Source organism: Cetorhinus maximus, unplaced genomic scaffold (assembly GCF_964194155.1).
Source record: "Cetorhinus maximus unplaced genomic scaffold, sCetMax3.hap1.1 HAP1_SCAFFOLD_480, whole genome shotgun sequence".
Classification (NCBI taxonomy): Eukaryota; Metazoa; Chordata; class Chondrichthyes; order Lamniformes; family Cetorhinidae; genus Cetorhinus; species Cetorhinus maximus.
Window position 1 is genome coordinate 184089 of NW_027596422.1, and position 20288 is coordinate 204376.

Here is a 20288-nt window from a genome sequence, read left to right on the forward strand (position 1 = left end):
AGTTTTGTTCTAAAGGGCAACAAACAAATGTAACTGAGAAAACTGTAACTTCCACTGTTTTAAAGACTTGAGAAATTTAGGAGGAGAAGGAGGGATAATGTATCACAACAACAACCAGTATATTTACCGACTGCCCTGAACATAATAAAAAATAATTGCATGGCCTGGCAGTAAGCTATATGTTAAAAACAGATTACTGTCAGCATTACAATCAGAAAGTTAGCTCAATGTATTTTGGAGATTAGAGCAATAACTGAGACTTGGTTTTGGTCTGGTGGGAAAACCAGAGGGGCTACCCTGCATTGGACTGGACTTCCAATTGCCATTGATCCCAAATAAAAGTCAGGAAATTTTCTTATAACTGTACAGGGCATTGGTGTGATCACACCTAGAATACGGTGTACAGTTTTGGTCTCCTTATTTAAGGATGGAAACACTTGCATTGAGGTCGTTCAGGGAAGTTCACTCGTTGATTCCTAGGATGAGGAAAGATTGAGCAGGTTGGGATTCTACTCATTAGAATTCAGAAGAATGAGAGTTGACCTTATTGAAACATATAAAATTCTGAAGGGGCTTGACAGTGTGGAGGCTGAGAGGATGTTTTTCTGTGGGAAATGTACAATTAGGAATCACAGGTTCAAAATAAGGGGTCTCCCATTTAAAATGGAGATGAGCAGGCTCCTCTCTTAGGGATGTTAATCTTTGGAGATCTCTACCCCAATGAGCAGGGGAGGTTTGGTCATTGAACATATTTAAGGCTGAGTTACAGATTTTTGATCTACAAGGTAATCAATGGTTAATGGAAGCAGGCGGAGTAGTGGAGTTAAGGCCATGATTTTACTAAATGGTAGAGCAGGCTTGAGGGACCAAATGGCCTACTCTTGCTTCTATTTCTTATGTTCTTATGGGCTGAATTATACATGGGGTCATATTGCTCGCGCCCCGCCACTGCTGGTTCACAAGTTTGTCAGCAGTTTGCTGACATTAAAAAGGGTTGCCCCACAATGATGATTTGCTGGGGGCAGCCTTAACGAGGTGAGAATGGAACTTCTGCTGCTGGTCAATCTGATTACAATTAGGCAGAGACAACATGGTTTTGTGAAAGGGATATTATGTTTGACTAATTTATGAGAGTACTTTGACCAGTAATGTGGATTAGGGGAACCTGTAAATGTGATATATTTTGATGTGGCACCCTATCAAATGCTTTTTGGAAATCCAAGGTCGGACTACTTCACTTTCCAGCCTAATGAAGAATTCTGTTATGTTATACTCACTGTTCCCTAAAGGACCCTGTACAACAAGGTTATTAATTACCCCCTTCTCATTGCACAATACCAAATCTAGGGCCTGTTCCCTAGTTGGGTCCTCGACATGCTGGCCTAAAACACCATCTCGTACACACTCCAGAAATTCACCCGTCACAGTATTATTGCTAATCCACAGGCGGGATGAGGCTTCATGAAGTGTTTAAAAATTGAGTAAAAATTTTTTAAAAAATTCATTGATGTGCCCCAACTCATGTGACACATGAGGGGACAGGTTTTAAAATGTTTTAATTTCTTTATTTACATGTTTAAAACTTAAATTAATTTCCCTCAGGCAGCTCTGTGCCTTGGAGATTTCTGCGCTCTTTCGCACACATCTGGCTCATTCCTCACTCCTGCGTGGTGGTGATTCCCCGAGCCATCTTACACTTTATCTGGAGGTTGGAAAGGTATCAGGTTTGCAGGGACACAATGTACAAACCTCTATATAAAGGGGGAACAACGTGCCCAACATCGCCCTCATCCTGATGGCCACCTTTCTGTGTGGCTGCATCAAGCTGGGTGCAGACCCTCGGTACGCAAACACTAAGTGTCACTACGTGCTGAGGGTTTACCTGTCCCCGGTGTTGCGAAGGATAGGTCTGACCACGCTGCCACGGAACGCTCCAAGTAGTTGGACCGTGCCGTACCAGGAAGCCGAGAACAGCAACACCCCAGAGGGGGTGAGTTTTGGAGAAGCTTCTCCGGCAAAGGTCATCTCAAAACCCGCTCTCTACGCGAACCCCCAGATGCCACCTGAGCAGAACACTGCCAAGGAGAACTACCTCAGCCCATCCAAAGTGAAGCAATTTGAGCTCACAATGGGTATGAAGGAGCAGACTAAAGGTCTGGGACTCTCAGAGACAACGGGTTTGGTAGGAGAATAAACGGCTTAAAATGGGTTTAAAGATTGTATCCATAAATGTGCGTAGCATTAAATCTACTACGCGATGTGTTGCGACCTTGGACTACTTTACCAAGGTCAAAGCTGACCTGTTGTTTCTGCAGGAGTGTGCGATACCGCACCTCAGCTCCTACAGGCAATGGTCACGATGGTGGTCCCATGGGCCATCGATCTGGTCGGACGGAAACGGCTCTCGTTCCTCCGGCCTGGGTATACTGCTGCGGGGAGGCAACTTCACCGTTTCCGAGGTTAAGGAGGTGGTGGGCGGGCGCCTCCTCGTAGCAGACGTAATGTACAAGAATGCTCCACTCCGGTTAATTAACGTGTATGGCCCGGCACGAGGGGCTGAGCGGCTGGAGGTTTTTCAGCAGCTCCCACTGCTGCTGGCGACCTCCAGGCCGGTCATTCTGGGCGGTGACTTTAACTGCATCATCGATGCAGCTGGACGATACAGCAGGGCCGACAGCAGATTGGACGCTACGTCCAGATCCCTGATGGAAACAGTTAAGGATGCCAAGCTGCACGATGTCTTCAGCAACCCTGCAGACAGAGCGCAGCGTAGATACACCTGGTCGCAGCCAGACGGGTCCATTCGTTCCAGGATAGACTTCCTGTTTGTGTCCCGTGCATTCACAGTCAGATCCACCGACGTCAAGCCGGTGTTTTTCTCTGACCACTGCCTCCTACTGGCGGACTGCCACTTGGAGAAGGACCTGAGGGTGGGCAGGGGGGCATGGAAGCTAAATGTGCAACTGCTGACCCCAGAGAACATTGAGGAGCTCAAGAGGGATTACAAAGGTTGGAGAACCGTGAAACCCCTCTTTGAGTCCCTGACACACTGGTGGGAAGCGATCAAGGGAAACATCAAGAGGTTTTTCATCCTCAAAGACACCCAGAAAGCTAGAAAGGAACAGAGGGAAGTGTCCCGACTCCAGAAAAACATGCAAAATCTGCTCCGGCTGCAGTCGATGGGGGTCGATGTCAAGGAGGAACTCCAAGAGGTGAAGAGCCAGCAAGCCTCGCACTTTGCCTCGGAGGCCTCCAAGATCATCTTCCGTTCCAGAATCCGTTCTATGGAGCAGGATGAGACGTGCTCACGTTTCTTCTTCAAAAAGGTACACAGAGAGAGCTCTGTGATCAGCAGCCTGAAGGAAGAAGACGGCTCAGTAAAGTCATCACGGTCGGACATTTTGAGGATCAGCAAATCCTTTTATGCCGGATTGTATGGCGTGAAGCCCACGGACAGCACGGCCTCCCAGTCCTTCCTGTCCTCTATCACGGAGGTCTTAGACGACAGTAAGCGGGAGAGCCTGGACAAACCGCTAACTCCTGATGAACTGACTAAGGCCCTTGAGTCCTTCGAGAAGAGTAAAACTCCCGGAAGCGACGGCTTGCCGGCGGAGTTGTATTCGGCTCTGTGGGACTTGATCGGCCCAGACCTGCTAGGAGTGTACGAGAGTATGCTCCTGGCCGGTAGTATGTCAGAATCCATGAGGAAAGGCATCATCACCCTCATCTACAAGCACAAGGGGGAAAGGGAGGAAATTAGAAATTGGCGACCCATTTCACTGTTGAATGTGGACTATAAGATTCTGTCCAAGGTCATCGCCAATCGGGTCAAATCCGCTCTGGAATTGGTGATCCACCCTGACCAGACCTGCACTGTGCCAGGCAGGAAGATCTCTGACAGCCTGGCGCTGCTCAGGGATACGATTGCCTATGTACAGGACAGGGGTGTGGATACCTGCCTCATCAGCTTGGATCAGGAGAAGGCCTTTGACAGAATATCGCACACCTACATGGTGGATGTGCTCTCCAAAATGGGGTTTGGGGAGGGAATTCGAAATTGGATCCAACTGCTCTACACTAACATCAGTAGCGCAGTCTCAATCAATGGGTGGGAAACAGATCGCTTTCCGATTAAATCTGAGGTCAGGCAGGGCTGTCCTCTCTCGCCTGTTCTCTTCGTGTGTTGCATAGAACCCTTTGCCGAGTCCATCAGGAAGGATCCGGGCATAAGAGGAGTGATGATCCCAGGCAGTGGAGGCACTCAGGTCAAAGCCTCCCTGTACATGGACGATGTCGCCGTCTTCTGCTCGGATCCGCTGTCGGTGCGCAGACTGATGCACGTCTGCGACCAGTTCGAACTGGCCTCGGGAGCCAAGGTAAATCATGGGAAGAGCGAGGCCATGTTCTTTGGGAACTGGGCTGACCGATCCTTTGTCCCCTTCACCGTCAGGGCTGACGGCCTGAAGGTGCTGGGGATATGGTTCGGAGGGACCAGGGCATGCGTTAGAAACTGGAAGGAATGAGTGTCTATGGTGAAAAGGAAACTGGGCATGTGGGAGCGACGCTCCCTCTCCATTGCGGGTAAGAACCTGGTCATCAGGTGTGAGGCACTCTCGCTGTTGCTGTACGTGGCGCAGGTCTGGCCCATTCCAGACTCCTGCGTGGTGGCGATCACTCGAGCCATCTTCCGCTTTATCTGGAGGTCAAAAATGGATCGTGTCCGCAGGGACGCGATGTACAAGCCTCTAGATAAAGGGGGAAAAAACATGCCCAACATCGCCCTCATACTGATGGCCACCTTTGTGTGTGGCTGCATCAAGCGGTGCGTAGACCGTCAGTACGCAAACACCAAGTGTCACTACATGCTGAGGTTCTACCTGTCCCCGGTGTTGCGAAGGATGGGTCTGGCCACGCTGCCGCGGAACGCTCCAAGTAGTTGGACCGTGCCGTACCACCTGTCCCTGGTGGAAAAATTTATGCAGAAAAACACCTTTGACCACAAGTCTATCAGGCAGTGGTCAGCACGTAACTTCTTAGAGGCCCTGAGGGAAAAGGAGAGGGTGGACCCTGTGGGATGGTTCCCCGAGCAGACTGTCAAAGTCATTTGGCAGAATGCCTCATCGCCAGAACTTTCCAACAAGTACCAAGACGTGGCTTGGCTGGTGGTGAGAAAGGCCCTCCCCGTCAGATCCTTCCTACATGCCAGGAGTCTCACCCCCTCTGCACGTTGCCCTCGAGGTGGCTGTGGTGGGGAAGAGACCGCTGTTCACCTCCTGGTGGATTGTGCCTTTGCAAAGAAGGTCTGGAGAGAGATGCAGTGGTTGCTGTCGAGGTTCATCCCGAGCAGTTCTGTGACACAGGACTCTGTGCTCTACGGGCTGTTCCCAGGGACACACACCGAGACAAAAATCAACTGCAGTTGGAGGATCATCAACTCGGTGAAAGACGCGCTTTGGTCTGCCCGAAACTTGTTGGTCTTCCAGCACAAAGAGTTGTCCCCGACCGAGTGTTGCGGACTGGAACAATCCAAAGTCCAGGACTACGTGCTGAGGGATGCACTAAAGCTTGGGGCAGCTGCCGCAAAGGCGCAATGGGGAAGGGTCGCTGTCTAAGACCTTTCTGCAACAGTGCACCGAGGGACTGGGAACTGTTTAAATCCCCTCGGGCTGTACAGCTCAAAATGAAAGGCTGTAAATGATTGTAATATTGTTTGTACTGATGCACCTGGTGATACATTTTGTAAAAGTTGAACTGGATTGTACCCTTGTAATGGTGTTTTTGGAATGGTTTGGAATGTGATTGAAGATATTTTATGAATTAAGTATATTTTTGCAAAAAAAAAAGTATCTGTTCTTATCAGTTTAATATCTGATACGTCCCTTATCTGGGGACCATATATTAAATTGATTTTTGGAGCAGGGAGATGGAATAGGGGCTTGCTCCGTCCACTCCACGCATCGACCTGGTATTGCAGTATCTCTGGGAACGGTGCACCCCCTCCCTTTCCAGGGGATTTTCAATACAAAAAATAGTTTTCTTACAAACATTTGCTTTCTTTAATTTTCAACGTGTACATGTTCTAAAACACAACTTTCTTTCTTTCTTTCTCTCTCTCACTCACCCACCCGCCCGCCCGCAGCAGCTACTCACAAAAAAACACGCACACTCAACCTACACTCACAGACAGCACTCTAATCTCACAAACACTCTACCTCACTCTTACAAAAACATCTTTCACTTGCAAATACACCTCTCAAACACTCTCTCAGCTGCACCTTTCGCCTCACGACATTTTAAGCCAGCTCTCTGCTGCTGCTGCTGCTGCTGACACAGCAACAATCCGCAGGGACGCGATGTACAAGCCTCTAGACAAAGGGGGAAAAAACGTGCTCAACATCGCCCTCATACTGATGGGCCACCTTTGTGTGTGGCTGCATCAAGCGGTGCGTAGACCCTCAGTACGCAAACACCAAGTGTCACTACGTGCTGAGGTTCTACCTGTCCCCGGTGTTGCGAAGGATGGGTCTGGCCACGCTGCCGCGGAACGCTCCAAGTAGTTGGACCGTGCCGTACCACCTGTCCCTGGTGGAAAAATTTATGCAGAAAAACACCTATGACCACAAGTCCATCAGGCAGTGGTCAGCACGTAACGTCCTAGAGGCCCTGAGGGAAAAGGAGAGGGTGGATCCTGTGGGATGGTTCCCCGAGCAGACTGTCAAGGTCATTTAGCAGAATGCCTCATCGCCAGAACTTTCCAACAAGCACCAAGACGTAGCTTGGCTGGTGGTGAGAAAGGCCCTCCCCGTCAGATCCTTCCTACACGCCAGGAGTCTCACCCCCTCTGCATGTTGCCCTCGAGGTGGCTGTGGTGGGGAAGAGACCGTTGTTCACCTCCTGGTGGATTGTGCCTTTGCAAAGAAGGTCTGGGGAGAGGTGCAGTGGTTTCTGTCGAGGTTCATCCTGAGCAGTTCTGTGACACAGGACTCTGTGCTCTACGGGCTCTTCCCAGGGACACACACCAAGACAAACATCAACTATGCGGGAGGATCATTAACTCGGTGAAGGACGCTCTTTGGGGCTGGGAAGTGTATAGACCCCTCGGGCTGTCCAGCTCACAATGAATGTCTGCATTGAATACTCATTGTATTCTAATTGTATTGAAGCACCTCAGAGAGCAACATGTTGTTTGTTGATAACTCCAATCCCATTGTCTGATTGTCTGTAATGACCAGATTGAAATGGTTGTAATATTCATTGATCGTATTGAAGCAACTCGTGATGCATGTGTAAAAGTTGATTCTGATTGTACTTTTTGTGATGGCGATTTAGAAATGTTTTGTAATGTTCGTCCAGATATTTTATGAATGAAATATATTTTTCCAAAAAAAAGGAAAGCAATTCGGAGAGTACACCATATGTGTATAACATTCCCCATTGCTTTCTCAACACTAATGGATTGTGAAGAGAGGGATGGGTCAGAAATTCCACTGAGCAGCATTTACTCCCAGCTACAGAAATGAAATTAAGTTCAGTCTTTAACAGCGAGGTGCTATTGGGAGGTAACAAGGGGAGACTGTCTGATCCTGTTGTTGAATTTCATTTTGATCAAACATTTCTTCAACTCTCTGCTGAGGAATTCCAAGTTGGAGATTGCCTGTGAGATGTCAAATGGCCTCCTGCTTCCTTGCACCATTATATAATTGTACGGACAGAATGTTGGTCCAATTCCCTCTGAGCTGGGAGAGGATCAAAGCAAGATCCCGGTTATTATAAACCCCACAGCCCAACCAACTGAACAAGCCTGTCCTTTACTCTCTCTTTCTCACAGCCTCGGCTCCTCACTTTTTCTATGTTTCCAGCCTGTTCTGTTCCTCTGACCTTCATTCCTGACCTTCTGTTGACCACGGCCGAGTCACTGTCCCTCTCACTCCCACCGTCTCTCCGCCCCTTCACCCACTTCCAAACCCCTTGCTTGAATAGCCCCTTACAGAGCTCAGTTGGGAGGGTGTTAGACTGAAAATCGAAAGGTCCCGAGCTCATTCCGGACTTTTCTCCTTTCCTTTGTGTCACCATTTGGGTTCGATTCTCGAGCTGCCTGATTTACTCTGAAATTATTTCCCCAGCGCTGAAGATTGGACTGGAATAGAGAGACATTAAGGGTGGGAAATATTTCCATTTTCTCTATTTAACTGAGTCTCGATCTCCTTCTGTCCTTTTCTCTGGTTTTTCCCTCTCTCGGGGTGGGATGGATATTTGATTTGCTGCATTTGTCCTAAACGGAAACCTTTTCCACATCTCGGACGGTCAGACACACTGGGCGGAATTTAATAGGCGAAGCCTGGGTCCCGTTGGTGGGAGTGGGAGTGAGGCCAATTCCGTTTGCGTGTCGAGAGCCGGCGTGGACACCAGACCAATTAAAATGTAAAGAGCCAGCGGTGGGCACGTGGGGCAGGTGTGATCACACGGTGGGCACGTGGGGCAGGTGTGATCACACGGTGGGCACGTGGGGCAGGTGTGATCACACGGTGGGCACGTGGGGCAGATGTGATCACACGGTGGGCACGTGGGGCAGATGTGATCACACGGTGGGCACGTAGGGCATTTACCTGCCCTCCCTCAAGCTGCACCTGCCCTCCATCAAGCTTCAATTGCCCTCTCTGAGTGTGGATCTTCCCTGTGGGGTACAACTGCCACCCAGGACCCGATGACATCTGACAGGATGGACCCAAACAAGACATTTGCTCTCCTCCCAATTCTTCACCCCTACTCACACCGTCCAACCCCCCAGTGTCTTTCTGTTGCTCCTGTTGATACCCCGACTCCACCTGCAATACCCCCCTCTCCGCTCTTGCTGCTACTGACAGTCCATGTCCGTGAACATTCTCCTGTTCCCCTCCTCTTTGCCTCAGAGTTCAGCAAAGAGAACCATTCACCGCTTGTCCAAATGGACCAGCTCACCTGGTACATGCCACCTTTAACCAGCCCTAAATCAGGTGGCACAAGTTTCCCGTTCACCGCTGACTTAATCTTGATGGTCGGACTTAATGTGGAAAAGTTGTAATTTAATGAGTATTAGTGGGATGCTCATGTAGGGAAAAGAAGTTCCCGTCATCGGACACTGTGAATGCCGACCCACCACTGAAACGTCGCCAACTCAACCCACTAAACTCTCTTTTTTCATTCATTCATGGGATGTGGGCATCGCTGGCTGGGCCAGCATGTACTGCCCATCACTAATTGCCATTGTTCAGAGGGCATTAAGAGTCAGCCACGTTGCTGTGGGTCTGGAGTCACATGTAGGCCGACCAGGTAAGGACAGCAGATTTTCTTCCCTGAAGGACATTAGTGAACCAGATGGGTTTTTACAATAATCGACAATGGTTTTGGTGTCATCATCAGACTTTTAATTCCAGATTTTAATTGAATTCAAATTTCACCATCTGCCATTGTGGGATTTGAACCTGGGTTCCCAGAGCATTACCCTGGGTCTCAGGGATGACGAGTCCAGTGACAAATCCACGATGTCACCACCTTCCGCCATCGGGAAAATGAGATTTCGGTTCCTGCCTGATTAAGTCACTCCGCCCACCACATTCCCACTCTCGATGGCCCCATTAAATTCTGCCCAATGTAAGAGGAAATGTGTAAGGTGATGGGGATAAGGCAGGGGAGTGGGACTAGGTGGAAAGCTCTTCCAGATAGCCAGTACAGGCTCCATGGGCCGAATGTCCTCCTTCTGCACTCTAAAGATATTGTGATACTGTGAAACGTTTCAGCTCAATGACCCTTCAACTGAACAATTTTAATCCCGGTGATTCAGTTCTTTTCATCATTGAATTAATTGAACAATTAGATTTAATGGATATTTCAGCACATCCTTCAACTGCTCTCTGAACTTAGTCTGGGTCACGGCATAAATACAAGTGTTTGTGCAGCAACTCAGGAGCTGCAGCATGAAGCCTATTTCCCGTACAACTGAATGAAACTGTACAGACCTATACCGTAACAACCACATCCGGTACCACACAGAATAAACCATTAACGTCGTCCATAACAGGATGAAATTTGCCGAGATAACAAACAGTAATATGATGGATTTCCATCGACTCTCCATCTCTGGGTCTCAGGGACTCTCCCCACTTCTGTCAGCCCGGAGTCTCCTGCGGGCTCTGCTGCTCACTAAAATGTGTCTGACAGTGAAAACATTGAGCAGCAAAATCACAACAAATGGGATAAACGGGGTTATAATCTGATGGAGGAACTCGATTGATACCCAGACTGTAGAAAACCGAACAGACTCTGGTACGAAACAAAACAAGGGGGAGTTGAGGAGTGAATACCGACCTGTGTATATAAAATACCAGATAATATTCTTTAAACAGCTCAGAACAGTCACTGTTCCCAGAACCATAGCTGCCATTTTACTGGTGCAATATTTACTTTTTAGCTTCTGGCCACAAATGGCCACGAAGCGATCAAAGGTGAAAGTGACGGTGAACCAGACAGAACAGTCAGTGGCTGCATAAAGCAGGATGCCGTGGATATTACATATCGGCATCAACTTCAGGAAAAGAAACTGTTCCCAATAAACAATTGGAATGTGTCTCAATATCAGTTCGATGACAATTACCAGTAGATCTGCTGCTGCCATGGCCACCAGGTAGCATGTCACACATTCAGAGAGACCACATTTTCCCTTAGACAGGATCACAATCATCACTGAGTTAGCTGTGGGGAAGGGGAATAAATAGGAAAATTATTCTTCAGGGTTGGAACAAAGCTATCAGATTGATTCAGGAAATTGAGATTTTCAGAAACACTGTGTCCAGGGAACTATTGCAATGATTATACCTGAAAGGACAAACAAGGAATTTTATGATGTGGTGAAGGCAGGAGAGATTAAATGGCAAAAGCAATGACACTAAAATTAATAAACTAAATGTTGATCATGATCCTCCACTTCCTCCTTTCCCCCTCAAGACACTTCACAGGAGCAATATAAAACAAAATATGACACTGAGGCACATAAGGAGATATTATGTCAAATGACTAAAAGCTTGGTCAAAGTGGTAAGTTTTATGGAGTGGCTTTCGGGGAGCAAGGTGAGATTGAGAGGTGGAGAGGTGTAGGGGGGGAATTCCAGAGCTGTGATGGCCAGGCAGCCAACAATAATGGAGTGATTAAAGTGGTGATTCCATAATCAAAGGGAGAGAGAGAAAACCGATGGGGCAGGCGAACATTCCTCCTCTCAGCCTGACTGAGGCGATGGTTCTCCTTATCTTGGGACAAGCTGTGACAGAGACTGGAGCATCCAGTGTTAGCGCGAGCATTTAGGGTGATGTTATGTTTCTGCCTTGACCCCTTCTTAACTCCCAGCTGCCCTTCATCCTGCTGTCTGGAATCATGTCCAAGCTGCAGATGGTGGGACCATGGACCTTGTGCTTTCCATCCCACCCCAATCCCTCTCCCCAACATCCCTTTAAGGCAGCTAAACACGGTTTATCGAATTAATAGCTGGAAACAGAGACTTACCAGGGACACCAACAATAGCGAGGATGGGGTAGTAACCTGCTTGAATAACCAGAAGTAGCCCATAAACTCGCCATGATAATGTCATCCAATCAGAATTATTAGAAAGCCAGCCAAGCCCATCGGTTAAACTCCGATCCATTGTTCTCAGATTCCGATCCATTGTTGTAACATTCCAATCCATTGCTCTCAGATTCAGATCCATTGTTGTAACATTCCAATCCATTGTTCTCAGATTCCGATCCATCCTCTCCCTCTCTCTGGAGCCGCTGATCCCTGTCAGTGCCGGTGGTGATGTTCCCGCTGACATTATGGGATAATACATTGAACGGATTCCCTTATTAACAGAAGAGGGAAACGCACCAGTGACACAATTAGGATCCATGGAGAGTGACATTAATTACAGTCACTGAACAAACAAGTTCAGTTAACCCCTTCCAATCCAACACTTTTTATACCACAATAAAGTAAAACATTTACCTGGTCTGGATGGGATGTGAGAGGGTCACTGAGGGATGGAATGGTGGAAATAGTGGGCACACTGATCATAACCTTTCAGTCCTCCTTGGATATGGGGGATGGTGCCAGAGAACTGGAGGGTTGTTAATGTTCCACCCGGTTTAAAAAAGGAGAGGGGGATAAACCCTGTAACTACAAACCAGCCAGTCTCACATCAGTGAAACATTGGGGGAAACTTCTAACTTCTAAAATCTGCAATAACTTAAAATGTGGCTTGGAAAGCATGGGCTGAATTTTCCGTTCGGCGGGTGGGTGGAGCTGAAGCAATTGTGGGCAGCGCTGCCATTTTTCGCAGGGGGGCCAATTAAGGCCCACCCAGCGCATTTCACACTCTCGTGGAGAGCGGGACTTTTAAAATTACTGTGGGCGTGTCCAGGCCGCTGGTTCCAATGGGGAACCGGCAGTCTGTATAAAATAAGGCCAGGCAGCCTCCTTTAGGCTGATCACCATGGCCAGCTCCAGGTTGTACTGCAGGGGGTCTGCACAGCAGGCTGTGGTAGAGGGAAGGCCAGAGGAGGAGGGCAGGCTGCAGGGTGTGGGCCAGGAGCAGGGCAGGCTGCAGGGTGTGGGCCAGGAGCAGGGCAGGCTGCAGGGTGTGGGCCAGGAGCAAGGCAGGCTGCAGGGTGTGGGCCAGGAGCAGGGCAGGCTGCAGGGTGTGGGCCAGGAGCAAGGCAGGCTGCAGGGTGTGGGCCAGGAGGAGGGCAGGCTGCAGGGTAGGCAAGCAGGGGGCCAATGTGCCCCTCGCTTCTCTGATGACTGCCTTGCTGCCCTTGTTGAGGAGGTGGCAGCCCGGCGAGAGGTCCTGTTTCCCCAGGATGGGAGGAGGAGGGCCCCCCCATGTGATGAAGCGGGCCTGGCAGGAGGTGGCGGAGGTGGTCACTTCCAGGGATGTTGTGCAGTGAACATGGATCCAGTGTCACAAGCGGTTCAATGGTTTGTTGCGCTTTGGAAGGGTGAGGACCATGTTGACCTTGGCCATTTAACCCAGCAGGTAGCTTTAGCCTTTGAGGTCACCCCGCTCCATGTCTTAGTGTCGACTGCACTGGGCATTTGGCGTGAGCTGGGTGGTCAAGCAGATAGTGACCATGCTTACATCAGGCTTAGTGGTTGATGAGAAGACGGGTTCTCCCTGCACCATGTTCCTGTTCTGCTACCTTAACGGGTCTGCCCAGCAAGGTCCCTGTAATCATCCTTACTTTCCACGGTCCTACCATTTCTCCTGTATTCCCGTACCTTGTTTGTCCTGCCCAAGTGCATAACCTCACACTTATCCACATAACATTCTATGTGGCATTCCTTAGGCCATCTGACCAGCCTGTCTGTATGCACCTGTAATGTTTGGGCCTCCTCCTGACTATTTACCACCCCACCAATGTTCCTCTCCTTTGGTACTTGAAGGTTGAGCACATTATGAGCCTGGGGGGAAAGGGATGAATTGTGTTTCTGACTGAACGCTAACTGACCCACTGTCCTTGTTAATTTCAGCATCATCAGAGCATGGCCGCAATGAGGACGTCCAGATGCCCCCTTCCACACCTGAGGGGTATCAATTGTCACGAGCGTCACACCATTTCAGTGAGGCAGGCACCAGCGCAGCGACTACCACATCAGTGGGGAATGTAACATCGGCTAATGTCCCGTAGCACAGTGGAGAGGGCAATTCACAATCGCTGGAGGAGATGGCACAGACAGAGAGAGCTGATGGTGCCAGCAGCCAGAGGACTGCAGGGGACTAGGCACATGCTGAGTCCGGCAGTGATGATGTGCCTCTGGAGATGTCCGCCATGCAGCAGCTGCAGGACAAGCGGCCGGGTGCGCAGGAACATCTGAGAGTGTTGCATGAGAGTGTGCTTCACTTGGTCTCTGTGGTGGAGGAATCCAGGCAGAGTGTCAGTGATGGCATGAACCTCATGTCAGAGCGTCAGGCTTCTTCCATGGAGAGATTGGCCACTCTCATGGAGAGGGGCTTCCAACAAATTAATCAGATTCTGATGGGGTTACGCTCGGACCTGCAAGTCCTCACAGCGCTACTGGCCACAGGTGCTCATTGGCAATGTGGAAGATGTTCTGGGTACCAACTGTCCCAGCGTGGTGCCCATCCACCTATGGTGAACAGGGAGGTCCAAAGTGACCTCACGTCGGCACAGCAGCTGCCTGTTGACTGTGTGGGCTCCTCTCAGGGCGCTCCGGATGAGGGCAGCAGCTCTGCCCCTCTGGCAGTGACCGTTGCATCTGTTGAGGCTGCGACAACTGGGGAGGTGCCAGCTGTGAAACTGGCCACTCCCTCCCTGGCTGTGCCAGCACAGGCTCAATGGGCCAGAGGACGTCCGCCAAGGACATCGAGGCCAACAGGACAGCAGAGTCAGCAGGCTGTCTCACAAGCCACTCCGAGCGATGGGTCGGCACCAAGACGTAGTACCCATAAACGTAAGCATAAGGCACGTTAGGCCCACCACGGGTTTGTCACTGGTGCTTTTGTGTTGGCCCGAGATTAGGGAATTTCTATTTTTCAATGTTGGAGCAACATTTAGTTTTGATTTTTATGGCACCATCTGATGGATGGAAATAAAGTCCACATGTGTTACCATGGCTGAGGGAGGCTCCTTTGTGCTGTATTTGTATGTTTCACAGACATATCATGAGTATTTGAGTGGACATTGATGTTTATGTAGGAAGCCCTTCGTTGCAGCTGATGAGGTGGAAGATGTAGCACCTAAGTGCCGCTTATGGATGCGCCAGGCAATTCTGGTCCTGCAGATCCATTTGTGTGGAGCTAGCTGAAGGTTCGTTGGATTAAAGTCTCCCGGGTGTCCCTGCCTCCTTGGTGCAGTAGCGGGTTGGCGTGCTGCCCCTCATCATTGCCCTGTGCTTCCTCATCCTCTGAGGCACTGCTGGATTCATCATGTGCAGCCGCATCCACTGCATCAAGGTCTTCATCGTCCACTGCATCCCCCCTTTCCAGTGCAAGATTGGGGAGAGTGCAGCATGCAACCACTATCACCATGATACGATCTGGGGGGTACTGGAGTGTGACCCCTGAGCGGTCCAGGCATCGGAAGCGCATCTTGAGAAGACCGATGGCTCTCTTCACCACAGCCCTTGTGGAGGCGTGGCTCCTATTGTAGCGCTGCTCAGCTTCTGTTCTTGGATAGCGGAGAGGCGTAATGAGTAACATTCTGAGGGGATAGCTCTTGTCACCCAGCAGCCATCCATCCATCCGAGTCAGAGCACTGAAGAGCCCCGGCACCTGGGAGTGTCTGAGGGTGTAGGCGTCGTGGGAGCTGCCTGGGTACCTTGCACAGACTTTCAGAATCAGCATCCTGTGATCACACACTATCTGCACGTTCATGGAGTGGAAGCCCTTCCTGTTGACAAAGGCACCGGGTTCACCTGCTGGCGCCTTGATGGCCACATGTGTACAGTCTATAGCACCCTGGACGCGGGGGAAGCCAGCAATGGCCGCGAAGCCTCTGGTTAGCTGTGTCTGACTTGCCTGGTCACAGCGGAAGTGGCTGAAGGTCAATGCCCATCTGAACAGAGCGTAACAGAGTGTAATCTGCTTGACATAAGTGTGGACAGCTGATTGGGAGACACCACAACGATCACCCACTGAGCCCTGGAAGGAGCCAGAGGCATAGAAGTAGAGGGCAACTTTGACCTTCAGAACCGCTGGCATGGGGCGTCCACCCACACAGTTAGGGGAGATCTCAGGACCAAGCATCTGACAGATGCTATTGACTGTTTCCTTTGACAGTCGGAGCCTCCTTCAGCACTGCACCTCAGTCATATTGAGGTAGCTGCTTCGCCGCCTGTATATCCTGGCAGTGGGATAGTGGCGTCTTCTGCGGCCCCTTCCACCTTGGACAACCTCTTGGCCCTGCGCCCCTTGTGCCTGTGCCTGGCCTCCCAAAGTTGGCTCCCCTGGAGGCTGATTGTCCACTCCTGGCCTCCTCCTTATTCTATCCCTCCCTTCCTCCTCAGAGGAGCTGCCTCCAGTGGAGATGTCAGAACCCATACCCAGGCTGAATGGAGGCCTCTGGAAAGCTGCAGGCCCGATAAAGGTTCCTGACTGGAGAGTGCTGAGCTGAAGCATCAAAGTACAGAGAAAGCTGCTGGAATTCGTTCTGAGCTGCTACAGATCACACAGGCAAGTTTAAAAAACTTGCTGCAATAAATGCTTCACATAAAACACTGACAAACACACTGAGCCCACATATCCCGCCCGTGGATGAGTTTCATTAAAAATTCACTTACCCGCCTGCCCGTTGTGCCCGTGCACCGAGCCGAAGATCACACGGGCACCTCAAAATCAGCGTTAAGGGCCTTAACAAGCCCTTTAATTAATGGCAGGTGAGTGTCACACTTCATCGCGCGCCCACCCAGCTAAATATCGCGATGGCGCGCGGTGACATCAGGACTCTCCCCCGGCGTCACCGAGCGCCATTTTAAATGCTGATGTGTGGGGCCCGACCCCCCCGCTCGTCACCCAGAAAATTCTGCCCCACGAGTTAATAAATGAGCAGCAGCACACGTATGTTCATGGGAAATCGTGTCTGACCAACTTGGAGTTCTTTGAGGAAGTAATGGAGAGGGTTGATGAGCTCAGCCTGGTTCATGTTATGTATATGGACTTTCAATTGTCACATGTTAGGAAAGTGAAAGCCATAGATTAAAGGGGCAGTGACATTGTGGATATGACACTGGCTATGGGACAGAAAGCAGACAGAAGTGGCAAATGGTGGCAAGATCGGCTGCATGCTTAACAGTGAGGTCGAGTGTCTTGGGCTACAGGAAGATATAGACGGGATGGTCAATAGGCAGATAAGTGGCAGATGGAATTTAACCCTGAAAAGTGTGAGGTTATACACATTGGAAGGAGTAATTTGACAAAGACGTATTCAATGAATAGCATGACACTAGGAAGTTCTGAGGAACAAAGGGACCTTGGTGTGTGTGTCCATAGATCTCTGAAGGCAGAGGGGCATGTTAGTGGGGTGGTGAAAAAGGCATATGGGACACTTGCCTTTATCAATGCCTTTATAGATTACAAAAGTAGGGATTTCATGTTGGAATTGTATAGAACCTTGGTGAGGCCACAGCTGGAGTGCTGTGTGCAGTTCTGATCGCCACATTATAGGAAGGATGAGATTGCACTGGATGGGGTACAGAGGAGATTCACCAGGATATTGCCTGGGATGAAACATTTAAGTTTTGAAGAGAGGTTGGATAGACTTGGGTTGTTTTTGCTGGAACAGAGAAGACTGAGGGGTGACCTGATCGAGGTGTACAAGATTATGAGGGGCATGGACAGGATGGATAGGGAGCAGCTGTTCCCCATAGCTGAAAGGTCAGTTGTGAGGGAGAGGAGGTTTAGGGGGATGTGAGGAAAAACTATTTTACCCAGAGGGTGGTGACGGTCTGGAATTTGCTGCCTGGGAGGATGGTGGAGGCAGGTTGCCTCACATCCTTTAAAAAGTACCTGGATGGGCACTTTTATGGCCGTGACGGGGCTGAAATTTTCTGCCCATTGATTTCAATCTTCAGGCTATTTGAGGCACCGTAAGAAGTTGTTTCGAACAACGGAGCCCAATATTCTGGAAAACCGTTCAAGGTGATGTGTGAAAAGTGGGGAGTTGACCATATTACCTCATCACCCACACTACCCCAGGCCCAATAGCATGGCGGAATGGATGGTCTGCACTGTAAAGTCTTTAATTATAAAATGTCAGCAAACTAAACAAGCTTTGCACATCGCAACAGGCACTATTTTAATATTAATCTGAGCTGTTACAGCTCTTTCTGAAATGCATTTTGAAATTTGAAATGTTTATTAATTAACTGTATAAATACCATACAAATTACTTGGTTTAGTTTAATCTAGTTTATTTTCTAAAATGGTTCCCATTAGCCAGTTGTCCATGTGCAGTGCAACCTGCAGAAACAGCTGCATTGTTTTCAGGAAAACGGATACAGCTCCACTGCCAATTCTGTTTTGTAGTGATTGAAATCACAACATCTGCCTGTTTCTGAGTGAGATCAGGGAGCCCATAAGCTGGAGGCAGAGGGCAGTGTCTGGCAGCAGAAAGTCCACCAGCTGACACAACCAGGAAGGGGCAGCATGAAGAATTCGGCCTCTTATTGAAAATGCTGCTCCAATCCACACTCGATAATCAAATAATCTGCTGTGTTTCACCATTAATAATAAACCAACGAGCTCCTACAGAGGGAATGTGTCCAGGTTTAAAATTTAAACATGTACTTGATTCCCTGTTAATTTGATGGGATTGTTTCAGTTGGAAGCGTCTCTTATGATACAGACAGATTTGCTTTGTACAGGCAGTTTAAAACATTAACATCTCATAAAGTCTACCATTCACAAAAATACACAATCATGGTAAGCACTTACCCAATTTCTCAACGTGCACTTTGAGCAGATGTGACTCCTCTCTGGGAATGTTCATCAGTAAAATATGATTGTATATGTGAACAGAACTGCAGTGACTACACATTGAGCAGGGTGATGCCGCACAGACTGTTTCACCACTCTTCCAACTACCTTCCACATGATCCATCCAGCACCGGTGTCCATTGTCAGGAGTGTGTGACATCTGCAACATGCAGTGCTGCCAAACCCCTCGGCTTCCCTGTGAACCCACAGCCTCTACCACCGAGAAGACAAAGGCTTCAAATGTAGTGGAGAAACCACACAAACATCCTTCCCTGGAACATACACGGCATCTTGACATGTGGGGAATCGTCTTTAGTCAGTGTGTAACAGTCGCGTGTGGATGACTGCCTTCAACACAGCACTCATGGTTGAAGTGCACCTGATAAATTCCATCTGATCTTTGAGTCTGATCATTGATGAACAAGAAATGCTGCAAGGAGCATCTCAATCCACAACCCTTGGTGTATTACAGCCTCTTCTGAAGGTCTGGAGAAGGAAACAGCCTTCCACTGCTGGACATGCATGGGCACACCCTGGCTCCTGATGGTGTCAATGAGAGCTGGATTTCAGAATGCAGTCTTCAGTGCCAATGGTAAGGACCGCGTTCACTCTGTTAACATTCTCACTGAGGGTGCAAAAACAGACCCAAACATTCTTTGCAATAGATATGTGTGTTTACAACTTGTGCAAGGGTGATGTTAATGAAGTGATTGAGGACAAGTTGCCTCAGAGGAGGTGGAGGAGGCTGCTCACCTCTCGTGCTGTACAGCATCGAGGAGCGTGGTGGCCTGTTACATCGAGCACGGACCCGTTACCCATTGGGGACCCATTCAGACTGCGGACTCTGCATTTCCGCAGGGGCAGCCATTGTCACTGGGACAAGTACCGCACATGAATGCTCTGGTGGAGGGGCTGGGAGTTAGGAGAAGATGAGGGTCTGAGGTGCTCTCCGAACCTTCCCCTTCCTCACGAACCTCCACAGCCCTAGGTTGTCCTTCAGGTGGGTTAGGAGGAGCTGGCTGCTGGGGCGCAGCAGTCGCCCATTCCAGCAACCATTGTGCCACCAGTGTGAACATCCTGAGGAGGTCTGTAATAAGGTAGACAGAGGGGTTTAGATGGAGAAAAGCAAAAATACAGCTGAGGCTGGAAATCTGAAATAAAAACAGAAAGTGCTGGAAAAGTGCTGGTGTATATGGGTGTTAGAGATATGGAATTCCAGAGCGAACATATTAAGGTGCCACACAAAAGATTATTGGCAATAATAAGAGCAGATGGAATTGGAGGGAAGCTTTAGATGTGGGTTGGAAATTGGTTGCGAGGTAGGAAACAGAGAGTGGGAATACAGTGTCTGGTCTCAGATTGATGGGATGTGACAAGGGGTGTTTCACAGGAATCTGCACTGTGGCTCAACATTCACCATTTTTATAGTGAGTTGGATCAGGATAGAGTTGTGTGTTCAGCTTGTAAATGACACTGAATTAGGAGAATAGGAATTAGTGCAGATGGAGGCGGGGAGTGGTAAAGAGACATTGAAAGATGAAGTAAGAGAACAAAACCTTGGCAGATGGAGTTTGATGCGGGTGAGAGTGAGGTCATCCAATTTGGAATTGAAAAAATAAATTTCAAAATGTTCTAAATGGTTAGAAACCAGGAACTGGAGAGGAACAAAGTGGTTTGAGAGTCCAAAGACACAAATCATTAAAAGCTGGTGGTCAGGTAAAGGTAGCAATAAAAAAACGATGAGTGGAATGTTGACCCTTACCTCAAGGAAGCTGGATTGTAAAAGGAATGA

General features: G+C 49.2%; 1 pseudogene; it reads left to right on the forward strand.

Annotated features, from left to right (window-relative positions):
• Nucleotides 1-5823: 5823 nt before the first annotated feature.
• On the forward strand, nucleotides 5824-5999 carry LOC144673808 (U2 spliceosomal RNA; annotated as a pseudogene).
• The last annotated feature ends 14289 nt before the right edge of the window (nucleotides 6000-20288 follow it).